Here is a 14,347-nt window from a genome sequence, read left to right on the forward strand (position 1 = left end):
TATTTATAACTAATATTTCATCATGCATAATAATGTGGGAAAATAGATACTTGACATAGTTAAAGCAAAACTTGCAAAAGACGAAGTTACAATAAGAGTATAATGCCATGCAACTGTATGCAAGGGGGTGTGAGATGGTAATTGCAAACAAAATCAAAAATAGTCAGTTTAATTGGATATATGAAGTACTGACCACGGGTTTTAGGATGTTCTTATCCTTTAATATTGCAGCCCATCCACTACATTTTTTGGCTGCCTTCTATTAATTTAGTACTGATGTTAAGGTTCCTATTATGACATAAATACCTGAATATTATCTAAAGTGGTTCATATTGATATTGGTCACACATATATGACTGATATATATATGCAGTGACCCCAGGAACTGATATCCTGTAATACTTTATATACCTTTTTGTTTGCATTATAATGCTATGTCACATTGGAAATTATGGGTCACTTCAATTACAAAGAAATCCAGAGCATATTCAAGTTTACTGAAGTCTTGACAGCTCTGGATGCTTTTTTCATGTAACCATTCTGGGAAAAGATCTGTAAATCCTTCTCTCTCTCTTTCTTCACATGTAATTAATCCACTTTGCCACAGTTCCTCTAATTCTAATGTGTTATTTTTAAAACACCCTTCTAATTTGTGGTAATTTATAAAAGGCTTTATGAAAATCTGTACAGACTTATGAAAGTTGGATTTTTTGTGCATATGATTCCTCCACTGGTGAAATTCTTATCCACTTTTGCTGGGACAGGTACTAACATATGAAGATGGTATAATTTACCACAGAAGATATATGTGAAGCATTTTGAATGTAAAAACTGTTTCATTCCTCAAGCCTCTGTCCTTGGCAGTTTCTGCTTGTTCTAGAAACATCAGGACAGATGTTAAAAGACTATATCTGTATGCTTGCCAAAACACTATGCAGAGAAATCAAGGGGATCTTAATTTTTTTCCCAAAAATTCTACTTATTTGGCTCAGCAAAAACCTGCAGTTACTGAAAATTAGTAATAAATACGAAAGTGCTGAAAATACACATTCGGTCAGGCAGTGCCTGTGGAAAGAGGAACACAGTTAAAGTTTCACATCCAAGGCCCTTTTAGTGTTTAGGATTTTGGTGCAATTTCATCAGTTTCCTCATCCTCCTAATTTACATGCCTGGTAATATCCCCATTTTCTCCATTTTTTTATGAGCCTTCTTGTTATTGACAGTTAGCCTTTCCTTGCTTGAGGGCAGCAGTTTTCAGTCCCCTTCTGTTTACTTGGCTCCTAGGGATGTATCTGAACTGGTACTTTGTGGTATGCACAATAATACTGTAGATGATGCAGCTGTCTTGTAAGTTCAACCATCCAGGTTTGATTCTGACCTTCGGTGATATTTGTATGGTGTTTACACGTTTTCCCTGTAAGTTTGCTGGTTTTTACGTAAGTCATGAAGAAGGGTCTCAGATTGTTTCCTCTCCTCTCCTTTCAGATTCCTTCTTCTCTGGCCATTTACCTTACCCACCAACCTGGCTTCACCTATCATCTTCTAGCTAGTCCTCCTTCTACTCCCCCAACCCCCCACCCCCAACCTTTCTATTCTGGTTACCTTTTCTGGTTGGCTGCCAGTGACTAGTGATGTTCCTCAGGGATCAGTGTGGGGACCACTATTTGTCACATAGTTTGTCACTGATTTGGATAATGGAATTGATGACTTTATGGCAAAGTCTGCAGATGCTACAAAGAGGAGGAGGGGTAGGTAATGCTAAGGAAACAATGTGATTGCAGCTGGACTTTGACAAATAGGAAAAATGGACAAGAAAGTGGCAGATGGAATACAGCGCTGGGAAATGTATGATGATGCATTTTGGTGTGGACTACTATCTAAATGGGGAGAAGGTCCAAACATCAGAGGAGTAGGGGGACTTAGGAGCCCTCAAGCAAGATTCCCAGAGGCTAATTTACAGGTTGAGTCTGTGGTAAAGACGGCAAATGCAATGTTGGCATTTATTTCAAGGGGAATAAAATATAAAAGCAAGGAGAAAATGCAGAGGCTTTTTGAGACTCTAGTCTGTCCACAGTTTAGTCAACAGTTTTGGGCCCCATAACTCAGAAAGGATGTGTTGTCATTGGAGAGAGTCCAGAGGAGGTTCACGAGGATGATTCAGGGAATGAAGGGGTTAACGTATGAGGAGCATTTGGCAGCTTTGTGCCTGTACTCACTGGAATTTAGAAGAATGCGAGGGGATCTCATTGAAACCGCCAAATATTGAAAGAACTAGATAGGGTGGATGTGGAAAGGATGTTTATGGGGCTACCTAGAACTAGAGGCCACAGGAATTTTTTTAGCCAAAGCGTGGCGAATCTGTGGAATGCTCTGCCACAGACAGCAGTGGAGGCCAAGTCCATGGGTATATTTAAGGAAAATGTTGATCGTTTCCTGATTGGTCAGTGCATCAAAGGATATGGCGAGAAGGTAGGTGTGTGGGGTTGAGTGGGATCTGGGATCAGCCTTGACGGAATGGCGTTGCAGACTCGATGGGCTGAATGGCCTAATTCTGCTCCTCTGTCTTATAATCTAATGGTCTTCTGGTTCTTCCCCTTCCTTTCCAGTCCTGAAGAAGGGTGTCAGCCTGAAATTTCGACTGAGTATTCATTTCCATTGATGCTGTCTGACCTGCTGAGTTCCTACAGCACTTTGTGTGTTTTGCTCTGGGTTTCCAGCATCTGCTGAATCCCTTGTGTTAGATAAATTTGATACATGTTATCCTTAGATATAATTTTCTGTGTATAATGTATACAGTACATATTTTATAAATACATAAAGTGCTGTGATTGTGCTGCTTTCTGCTTCTTTGTGTCAGCTCTATCATAGATGATGCCTGCATAAGTTAAAAAGTAAAATACTTTAACAGAACATTTGTAATATATTACTACGTGCACACTACAAAAGCTATAATGGTGCTATTGTGGGTAATGCAGATGAAGCTGATTGATTCTTAAGAACTAACAAGAAGAAAAATTCAATGTGACTCATCCCCTTGCCTGACAAGATTCTGTTAAATATGTAAAAGCTTAACATTATATGTTATATTTTGAACTGGTGAGTAGAAATGCTAGATTAAAAACAAAAGAGCTGGTAGGACAGGTTCAGTGGGTGGTGGGGGGAGGGGTGGCGAAGTATAAGAAAGGAACTGTTGAGTTCTTGTTTTCAAGATACTTTGCAGATGCATGAAAGTTTTCTGGGCACCATGATATTATATAATAAAGATTTCCCTTATTTTGAGTGGATATCTGCGTGTTCCTTGTTATATTTGTTTTGTCTTGTGTTTTGCGCCTGTGAATAATGCACTGAAAATACAGGATTAACACAATTGGCCATCTTCTAGCATTCTTGCTGTACACAGTCCTTTTTGGAAAAATGCCATCTATGTTGGAAAATGATCCTTTCCTCAGAGGGACCTCTTTTAATAAAACTTAACCAAATCAGAAATTCTAAGAGTTCCACTAATTGTTCATTGTCTCCAGAAAAACTGTTACCTCCGAACCCAGCACTGAAGTGTGTAACAGCATTTTAAAAAGTGCTGCATTCCTTGTTCTAATCCCCTACCAGTGAAACAATGTGTTCTGTGTTTAGAAGAAAATATAAGTTTTGATGAAGCGTCTCGGCCTGAAACATTGATGGTTTATTCTCCATAGATGCTGCCTGACTTGATAAGTTCCTCCTGCACTCTGTGTGTTGCCTTAGGAAAAAACATTATTGCAACATAAATTAGCGGCAGAACATTCAATCATTCTAGCTTGAAAACTGGTAATTTTACAAATGACAATGGAACCTGGCTTAAACCATTGGGGATTTCCCAGCTCATAAACTCTACTTGTGCTTCTCCATAACAATCTCTTAAATTTACATTAGCAACCTGAGTGAACTCATCTATTACACCCCTTAATTCATCCTTTTCTTTGCCACCAAGATCAGGAGCTCAGATATATCAGAACCCAATACAAGTGGATGTAGGCTATTCAGCCCTTCAAGTCTGCACCACCAGTCAACAAGATCATAGTAATGATCTATTTCAAATACTACAACAAGATAATGATCTACTTCAAACGTAATTTTCCTACCTCATCCATGTATCCTTTGATTCCTTTGCTAGTTCTTGATGTCTGCTTTGAATGTAACCAATAACAGCCCTAACCGACTTCCAGGAAAGAGAATTTGTGAGATTCACCATCCAATGTGAAGAAATATACAAAAAGCAGGATTTACTCAGCCTATCAAGCAATATCTGTGGAGAAAAAAATAGATTTAACACTTCAGGTTGAAGACCTTTGTCAGAATTGGGATAAATTCAGTATTAGGAAAAGCAGGGAAGGGACGAAAAATATTTTGTTCTGGTACAGTGCATTGGAGAATGAATGATAGGAACCAGTTCTTTTGTTTTTATATCTTTCTATACTTGCCCAACATCTCAAGCCCAGTCTCAAGCAGGCTTGAGATCATTAGGTGACTAGGCACTTAGGCCAATAAAAAGAAATAGGTTTGAGTGGGCAAAAGTTAAAGGAAGGTTGAGGGTCTGATTGACAGGAGACACAGGGAGGTAGTTACAACTAAGATGGAGGACATAGGTAACTGAGTGACCATCAGGAGAGGGAGAGGATAGGCAGCCAGTGCAGGATATACCTGTGCCCATTCCCCTCAATAACTAGTGTGACCCTCTGGTTCTGTCGGCTGCATAAGTCTAGGGAAGACAATCATGGGCCCCACCAAATGTCTGTTGGTGTGGATGCTGTGTGATGTGTTACCCTGTTACAAATCAGTACCACGAAATAACAGACGGTACAGCATATGCAATTAAACAATTTAGCTTTATAATTCTTAATTTGACTAAAGGGTTAGTAACGTAAAACAAAAAGAAAAGGGCCCATTCTAGTGAAACAGCTTAATGTGCACAAGTTGGAGCTCATGGTTTCCCTTCCGCTGGTCCTCCATCGATTTCCCCAGGCTTCATTAACTCCTGGCCCCACTCCAAGGCCACTCCTTTCTGGTGTCTACGACCTCTCCATTCTGGCATCTTTTCTCTCCATCTTCCACTGAACAAAAGACCCAGATCACCTCAGTCTCAGGCACACAAGAAAGAACACTCCCTTCATTGGCCAGCACACATTCCAAAGCCCCCGTAATCTCTAGTCATAACCCAAACACTGCTGCTACAGAGTGACCATTACATTAGCAGTTTTTCTACAGAAAGACCATTACATTAACAGTGTTGCTACAGAAAGACCATTACATTAGCAGTGAAACCTTTCCCAAGATGTTACACTAGTATATCACTTTGGATGTTGTTGCAAAGGGGTTGGGGTGGGGGGGGGGGACCCTAGCAGAGGAAAGCCACAACAGTCAGGTCTCTGGCACTGAGTCTAGCTCTGTAGCTCAGAAGGGAAGTGGGAGGGAGAAAACAGCAGTGATAGTGGATTCAATAGATAGGTGCGCAGGCAAAAGGTTTTGTGCATGTTACAGAAACTCCTGAATGGTATGTAGCCTTCCAGGTGTCAGAGTCAGGGATGCCTCAGATCAGATCCACAGCACTCCTAAAAGGGGAGGGGGGTGCGGTGAGCAGACCGAAGTTGTGATATGTATTGGTACCAATATTGCTAGGAAAAGGAATAAGGTTCTGAAGATCGAATAGAGGGAGCAAGGAACGAAGCTGAAAAGCAAGACCTCAAGGGTAGCAATCTCTGGATTGCTACCTGTGCCGCTCGCCAGTGAGAATAAGAGTAGGATAATTTGGTGTTGAATGAGCAGTTAAAGAATTGGTGTAGGGGATAGTTTCAGATTTATGGTCTTTCGGATCTCTTCTAAGGAAGATATGACCTTTACAAAAGGGACGGGTTACACCTGAACTCAGAGGATACCAATATCCTTGTGGACAGGTTTGCAAGAGCTGTTGGAGAATGTTTACTCCCTCCTAGGTCAGAGGATGGAGCAGTTGCTGCAAAGGTAGATCAGCCTGTAGAGAGACTGTGAGGAAGGAGAGGTAGTGCAAAGGACATAATTGCAGTCAGTTGGATGGGTAGAAATGAGTCTATTTTAATGCTATAAGTATTAGGAACAAGGGTGATGAACAGAGCATTGGTCAGTACATGGAGCTACAATGAAGATGGGAGGAGCTAAAGGGCGACTTCTTCGAGTTCATCTGTGAAAGAGTTTAAATTATTCTCTTTAGTGTCTCTTTTTCCTTTTCAAGATGTCTGGTGTCCTTTTGGAGTCCATGATCTGCAACTGCACTCAAACTGCAGTTCTTCATTCAGTTCTGCATTTGGGTGATCACTCTCTCTCCCTTTCTCTCTTAGTGACAGAGAGTTTGCTGCTGATTCTCCAGTTGGAGAAGCTCAAAATAAAGTGAACTTGCAGACTGTAACATTGAAACAGCAGGCCGTTGGCCTTCCCTCTCGCTGTGGCGGGAGTGATATCCCTTTCTCCCTTGGTAGTGAGAGAGAGCCTGTGGGATGAGTGGTGGTTTTTGATGGACTCTAGCTCATGGCCTCTTTGGGGATTTTGTTATTGCTTGGTTGTGGCGGTGGGGGGAGGGGGGCTGACATTTTCTGCTGGAACAAGTGGGGAAGGGCTGATGCTTTGCTGATGTATGTGTATGGGTGGAGAGGGAAAGCTTTGGGGCTCTATTGTTTTCTGTCAACCATTCCTTGGCTTTTCTGTTTTGTGGATGTTTGTGAAGAGTAAGAATTTCAGGTTGTATACGGTATACTTTCTCTGATATTAAATGGAACCATTTAACCATTGAACCTTCAGAGAGACTTGGCTGTCACAAGGGCAGCTCCTGGATGTCCCGGGGTTTAAAAGTTTCAAAGGGGATGTAATGTGGGTGGAAGTAAGAAACAGGAAGAGAACAGTCACTATATTGAGAGTATCCTATAAATTCTGCAATAGCAACAGAGGCACTGAGGTGCAGGCCAGGAGGTAGATTTTGGAAGGATGAAAAAAACAACAGGGCTGTTGTCACAGATGACTTCAACTTCACTAATATTGATCGGAACTTCCACAGTGCAAAAAGTGAAGTATTTGTCAGGTGTGCCCAGGAAGGATTCCTGACAAAGTATGTAGACAGGCTGAGTAGAGGAGAGGTCATACTGAATCTGGTACTACGCAATGAACTTCGACAGGTGACGGATCTCTTGGTGAGTGAGCATTTTGTAGACGGTGACCACAACTTTCTGACCTCTACCGCAGCCTTGGGCAGAGATAGGAGCAGACAGTATGGGAAATTATTTAATTGGGGGAGGGTGAATTTTGATGCCATTAAGCTGGAACTTGGGAGCATAAAATGGGAACAAATGTAATCATGAAAATGCACAACAGAAATGTAGAAATTGTTTAGAGAGCATCTGCATAGGGTTCTGGATGGGATTGTTCCATTGAGGCAGCAAAAGGATGGTAGGGTGAAGAAAATACGGTTGACAAAAGATATGAACATCTAATCAAAAGGAAGAAAGAAGCTTACTTAAGACTTAGGAAATAAGGATCAGACAAGTCTCTTGAGAGTAACAATGTAGCCAGGAAGGAGCTTAAGAATGAGTTTAGGAGAGCTGAGAAGGCCTTAGTGAGTAGGTGAAAACCCCAAGGCATTCTACCAGTACATGAAGAACAGGAGGATGACTAGAGTGAGGGTGCGACAATCAGGGATAAAATAATTTTTAAAAATCCACACTATTGGAGGAGGCAAGGATTCAAGATTCAAGATTGTTTAATGTTATTTCCTGTATACAAGGGTAAAGGAGACAAAATAATTGTCACTCTGGCTCTGATGCAGTGCAAAAAAACACAAAAGGTAAAGCACATAATAATAAGAAACACAATAAATATAAATTTATGTTAGCTTATAAATGTAGATTGATAGTGCATCAATAAAGTGACACTAGGCTGTACATAAGGTGACTGACAGGAAATAATAAAGTAGATCCTTAATAAATACTTTGCTTCAGAAATCACCAGTTAAGAGGAACCTTGACTAATGTGAGGTCAGTGTAGAATAGGCTGATATGCTAGAAGATGTTGGTGTTAAGAAAGTGGGTGTGCTGGAACTTTGAAAAACATGAGGATAGACAAGTCCCCAGTTCTGAACAGGATACAACCCAGTTTACTACAGGAGGCAAGATAAGAGATTGCTGTGTCTTTGATGATAATATTTGTGTCCTCAATGGCCACAGTAGTGCCAGAGGATTGTAGGGTGGCAGATGTTATTCCTTTGTTCAAGAAAAGTAACAGGATAACCCTGTAAATTATAGACCAGCGAGCCAAGCCCTACTCAGTGGTGTGCAAATTATTGGAGAGAATTCTTAGAGGCAGGATTTACAAGTATTTGGAGAAGCATAGTCTGATTAGGGATAGTCAGCATGGCTTTGTGAGGGACAGGTCATTTGTGAGACTGACAAAACATATCCATGAAGTCAGAACAGTAGATGTAGTACATAATGGACTTTAGTCAGGCATTTGACAAGACATTCCCCATGGTAGGTTCATTCAGAACATCAGGAGGCATGGGTTCAGAAACTTGGCTCTGTGGATGCAGAACTGACTTGCACACAGAAGTGTGGTAGTAGATGGAGCATATTCTGTCTGGAGGTCAGTGACCAGCGGTGTTCCACAGAGATCTGTTCTGGAACCCTTGCTCTTTGTGATTTTTATAAATAACTTTGATGAAGAAGTGGGAAGGTGCATTAGTAAGTTTTCAGATGACACAAGAGTTGATGTGAATAGCATAGGAGGTTGCTGTAGGTTACAACAGGACATTGATAAGATGTCAAACTGGGCTGAGAAGTGGCAAATGTTCAATCAAGAAAAGTGTGACATGGAAGGCCAAGCTTGAAGGCAGAATATAGGGTTAACGATAGGATTCTGATTGTGCGGAGGAGCAGAAACATCCATCAATCTAAGTTGCTGCACAAGTCCATAGGGTGGTGAAGAAGGTGTATGGTGTTTGGCTTTCATTAGTTGAGGGATTAAGTCCAAGAGCAAGAGGTAATGTTGCAGTTCTATAAAGCTCTGGTTAGACCACATAAGTTCTAACAGTATTAAGTTCTCATCCTCTCATTATAGGAAGGATGTGGGAGGTTTAGAAAGGGTGCAGAGCAGATGTAGCAGGATGCTGCCTGGACTAGAGAGCATGCCTTATGAGGACAGGCTGGGTGAACTGGGGCTTTTCACTTTGGAGTGAAGGAGGTACTTGATAAAGATGATAATAGACATAGTCTTAGTAACAGCCTGAGACATTTTCCTAGGGCGGAAATGGCTAATACAGGGGGAGGACAACTTTTAAGGTGTTTGGGAGGAAAGTATAGCAGAGATGTCAGAGGTAGGTGTTTTACACAGAGAGTAGTGGGTGTGTGGAATGCATTTCCAGGGGTGGTGGTGGTAGAGGGAGATACATTAAGGGACATTTAAGAAACTGTGAGATAGGCACAGGATGAAAATGGAAGGCGGTGGGAGGGAAAGGTTAGATTGATCTTGGAATTAATAAAAGGATCAGGACAATATTTTGGGCCAAAGGGCCTGCAATGTGCTATTTAATGTAAATTATCAAACATATTTATCAATTTCTCTTTGAAACAAAACTCAATAAAGTTGGAGAGGACTCTTACAGATTGGATTTACTCACATTTGGAATAAGGTTGTTAAAGGATGCAGAACAAGATAGATGAGTTGAAAATACAGACAGAGAAATGGCAGGTAGTGTTTAATTTCCTTAAGTGCGCAATACACTTTGGAGGTCAAATGCAAGTCTCTCTGAATCCCATGTGCCTTGATCTTCTGTATTAGCCTTTCATTAGAGACCATGCTGAATACTTTACTGAAGTCCATGTAGACAATATCCATTGCCCTACCCTCATCAATTATGTCCAGCACATTCTCATAAAACTCAGTCCTATGTAAGACATGATTTCCCTGAACCATGCTGATAATCCCTTAGTCCATTCTTTTCCAAATGTGAGTAAATCCAATCTCCAATAAGAAGTATTCTAAAGGCAAGATGATGCTGCCGTAGCTGACTACTGTAGTCAAAGACAACTTAAATGCAAATAAAGGGCATATAATAGAGCATAAATTAGTGGGAAGGTAGAGGATTGGGAAGCTTTTAAAAACCAACAGGAGGCAATTAAAAAAGTCAAAGGAGGGAAAAAATGAAATATGAACGTAAGCTAGCCAAGGAGGATACCAATAGTTTTTCAGATACATAAACAGTAAAAGAGAGGTGCCAGTAGATATCAGACTGCTAGAGAGCTTGTAATAAGGGACGTGGAAATGACAGGTGAACTGAATAGATATGCATTTTGTATTAGTCTTCACTGTGGAAGACACCAGCAGTATGCCAGAAGTTCAAGAGTGTCAGGGAGCAGATGTGTCCACCGTTATTACTAGGGAAAAAGTGCTTGAAAAACTGAAAAATCTTAAGGTCCAGATGAGGAATCTCACTGAGGACCTTAATGAGGAATGAGATCTTAAGAGATGAGGAATTTCTTTAGCCAGGGGGTGGTGAATCTGTGGAATTTCTTTGCCACAGGCAGCTGTGGAGGGCAGATCACTGGGTGTACTTAAAGCAGAGATTGATAGGTTCTTCACTAGGGAGTGAAAGGATACAGGGTGAAGGTAAGGGAAGAGTTGAGAGAGAAACTGGATCAGCTATGATGAAATTGCAGAGCAGAATTGATGGGCCAAATGGCCTAATCCCGTTCCTACATCTAATGGTCTTACAATTCCCTATCATCGTTTAAAAGTTCACCAGTTTATCATTTCCTGATTTGTTCCAATTACCCGTCATAAACAAAGGAATGATCTTGGCATTTATAATTTTGAGAAAAAAACACATCTCATTCAACCATACCTCCTGTTATCTCTCTCTGTGCCTCACTATCCCAGATAGAAAGCAAAGGGTAGCAGTGAAGCAGATAGAAAGCAAAGGGTAGCAGTGAATGGGTGTTTCTCGGACTGGCTGGAGGTGACTGGTGGGGTACCACAGGGCTCTGTATTGGGACCACAGCTCTTTACGATTTATGTCAACGATTTAGATGAGGGCATTGAAAACTATATCAGCAAGTTTGCTGACGATACTAAACTGGGTGGCAGTGTGACATGCGAAGAGGACATTAGGAGAATACAGGGAGACTTGGATAGGCTGGGTGAGTGGGCAGATACTTGGCAGATGTCATTCAATGTGAATAAATGTGAAGTTATCCACTTTGGAAGCAGGAACAAGAGGGCAGAGTATTGTCTGAACGGTGTAGAGTTAGGTAAGGGAGAAATGCAAAGAGACCTAGGAGTCCTAGTTCATCAGTCAATGAAGGTGAATGAGCAAGTGCAACAGGCAGTGAAGAGGGCAAATGGAATGTTGGCCTTTATTACAAGGGGAATTGAATACAAGAGCAAGGATGTCCTTTTGCATTTGTACAGGGCCCTGGTGAGACCACACCTGGAATATTGTGTACAGTTCTGGTCTCCAAGTTTAAGGAAGGACATTCTGGCAATTGAGGAAGTGCAGCGTAGATTCACTAGGTTGATTCCTGGGATGGCAGGGCTGTCTTACGCAGAGATTGGAGAGATTGGGCTTGTACACACTGGAATTGAGGAGATTGAGAGGAGATCTGATTGAAACGTTTAAGATAATTAAAGGATTTGATAGGATTGAGGCAGGAAATATGTTCCAGATGTTGGGAGAGTCCAGTACCAGAGGGCATGGATTGAGAATAAGAGGTCAGTTATTTAAAACAGAGTTGAGGAAGAACTTCTTCTCCCAGAGAGTTGTGGAGGTGTGGAATGCACTGCCTCGGAAGACGGTGGAGGCCAATTCTCTGGATGCTTTCAAGAAGGAGCTATAGATATCTGATGGTAGGGGAATCAAGGGATATGGGGACAAGGCAGGGACTGGGTATTGATAGTGAATGATCAGCCATGATCTCAGAATGGTGGTGCAGACTCTAGGCCGAATGGTCTACTTCTGCACCTATTGTCTATCCCTCTTTATAACCAGAACAAAACACCACTATTGTTTTCATAATATACCTTGATCTTTTCAATTCCTACCTTATAGATTGACGGTGTCAATGTCTTAAAACTAACGTAATTTTTGAAATCATATGGCAGTTTTGTCAGTCATAACTGTATAGTGCATAACACAGAGACAGATCCTCCAGCCCATTGAATCTGTGCTCAATTGTTAATCTGCCTAGTCCCTTCCGCCTGTATCCAGACCAAAGAACTCCATACCCCTCCCATCCATGTACTTATCCAAACTTTTTCTTAAATGTTGCAATTGAACCTGCATCCACCACTTCTACTGGCAACTCCGACATACTCAAAAAATGATAGGTGTACTGTGGAGACCATTCTAAATGGTTGCATCACTATCTGGTATGGAGGGACTACTGCAGGGGGTTGCAAACCCAGCTAACTCCATCATGGGCATGAGCCTCCAGAAGGTGGTATCCATCATCAAGGACCCCCGTCACCCAGGACATGCCTTCTCCTCTTTGCTACCATCAAGGAGCTGATACAGGAGCCTGAAGACACAAACTCAATGTTTCAGGATCAGCCAGCAAATTTCTGAGTGGATAATGAACTCATGAACACTACCTCACGTTTGTTGTTCACGTTTTGCATTGCCTAGTTTAATTCTTTTACTTATTTCTTATTGTTGTTTACAGTTTTATACACGTATTCCAATGCACTGCTGCTGCAAAACAACAAATTTCATTACATTTACCAGTGATACTAAAACTCATTCTCTTTCCCTGAGTGAAGTTCCTCTTCAGGTTCTCCTTAATTATTCCTCCTTTTACCCTCAATATCTATTTCTAGTCTCATCCAACCTTCATGGAAAAAGCCTGTTTGTACTTACCTTGTCTATACCCCTCATAATTTTGTGTACCTCCATCAAATCTCCCCTCAACTTTCTACATTATAAAGTCCTAACCTATTCAACCTTTCCCTGTAACTCAGGTCGAGTTCCAGCCACATCCTTGTAAATTTTCTCTGCACATTTTCAATCTTATTTATACCTTTCCTGTATGTAGGTGACCAGAATTGCACAGAATTCTCCAGATTAGGCCTCACCAATGTCTTATATAACTTCAATGTAACATCCCATCTCCTGTTTTTATGAAGGCCAATATGCAAAAAGCTCTAAGTGACCCTAGCTACTTTCAGATCCCTTTGTTCTACTGCATCCCTCAATATCCTGCCATTCGCCATACAAGTCTTAACCTGGTTTGTCCTCTCAAAGTGCAACACCTCACACTTCCTTCATTAAATCCCATCTGCCATTTTTCCAACTGATCCAGATCCCACTGCAAGCTTTGATAGCCTTTCTTTGCTACCCACTACACCCCCATCTTGGTATCACCAACAAATTTGCTGATCCAGTTTACTACATTATCATCCAGATCATTAATATTAGATGACAAACAACAAGAGACCTAGCACTGATCCCTGCAGCACGACACTAGATACAGGCCTCCAGTTAGTGAGGCAACCATCAACTACCACTCTCTAGCTTCTCCCACTAAGCCATTGTTGAATCCAATTTACTACTTTATCCTAAGCGCCAAGCAAATGAACCTTTTGGACCAGGCTCCCATGCGAGACTTCGTCAAAGGCCTTGCTAAAATCCATGTAGTCTTTTCATCATTAACATTCCTGGTGACCTCCTGAAAAAAACTCTGAGATTGGATAGACATAACTCACCACAAACAAGAAAATCTGCAGATTCTGGAAATCCAAGCAACGCACACAAAATGCTGGAGGAACGCAGCAGGCCAGGCAGCATCTATGGAAACGAATAAACAGTCGACGTTTCAGGCCGAGACCCTTCATCAGGACTGGTGATAACTCTTCTCCATAGATGCTGGCTGGTCTGCTGAGTTCCTCCAGCATTTTGTGTGTGCCACCACACACAAAGCCTTTTTTGACTCTCCCTAATCAGGACTGTCTATCCAAGTAGTGGATTCTGGTTACCTAAATCAGGGCAGCCACTTATTTAGAGCAACTCTTAAAAAAACAAAAACAAATTGAGAAAATAGCCGGGATTCCCTTCATTTATTTGGGACACGAAGCTGCTTTGTTGGGACAGGAGACTGTTGTTTAGCAGTTTCTAACTAGGTTCAATTGCACACTTAGAACAAACAGTTTTAAAATACTGTTAGTTGCATGTGTTTGTGTTCAAAAAACAGTGATCTTTGTCACTAATAGTTGGCGAGAAAGAACCAATATGACAATTCAAAACTGTTTTGCTCACTGTGGTTTCAAGCATTCAGGCTTGGGAATGCCAGAAAAGGCCAGGAGTGAA

Source organism: Hypanus sabinus, chromosome 4, assembly GCF_030144855.1.
Source record: "Hypanus sabinus isolate sHypSab1 chromosome 4, sHypSab1.hap1, whole genome shotgun sequence".
In the NCBI taxonomy this organism is placed as follows: domain Eukaryota; kingdom Metazoa; phylum Chordata; class Chondrichthyes; order Myliobatiformes; family Dasyatidae; genus Hypanus; species Hypanus sabinus.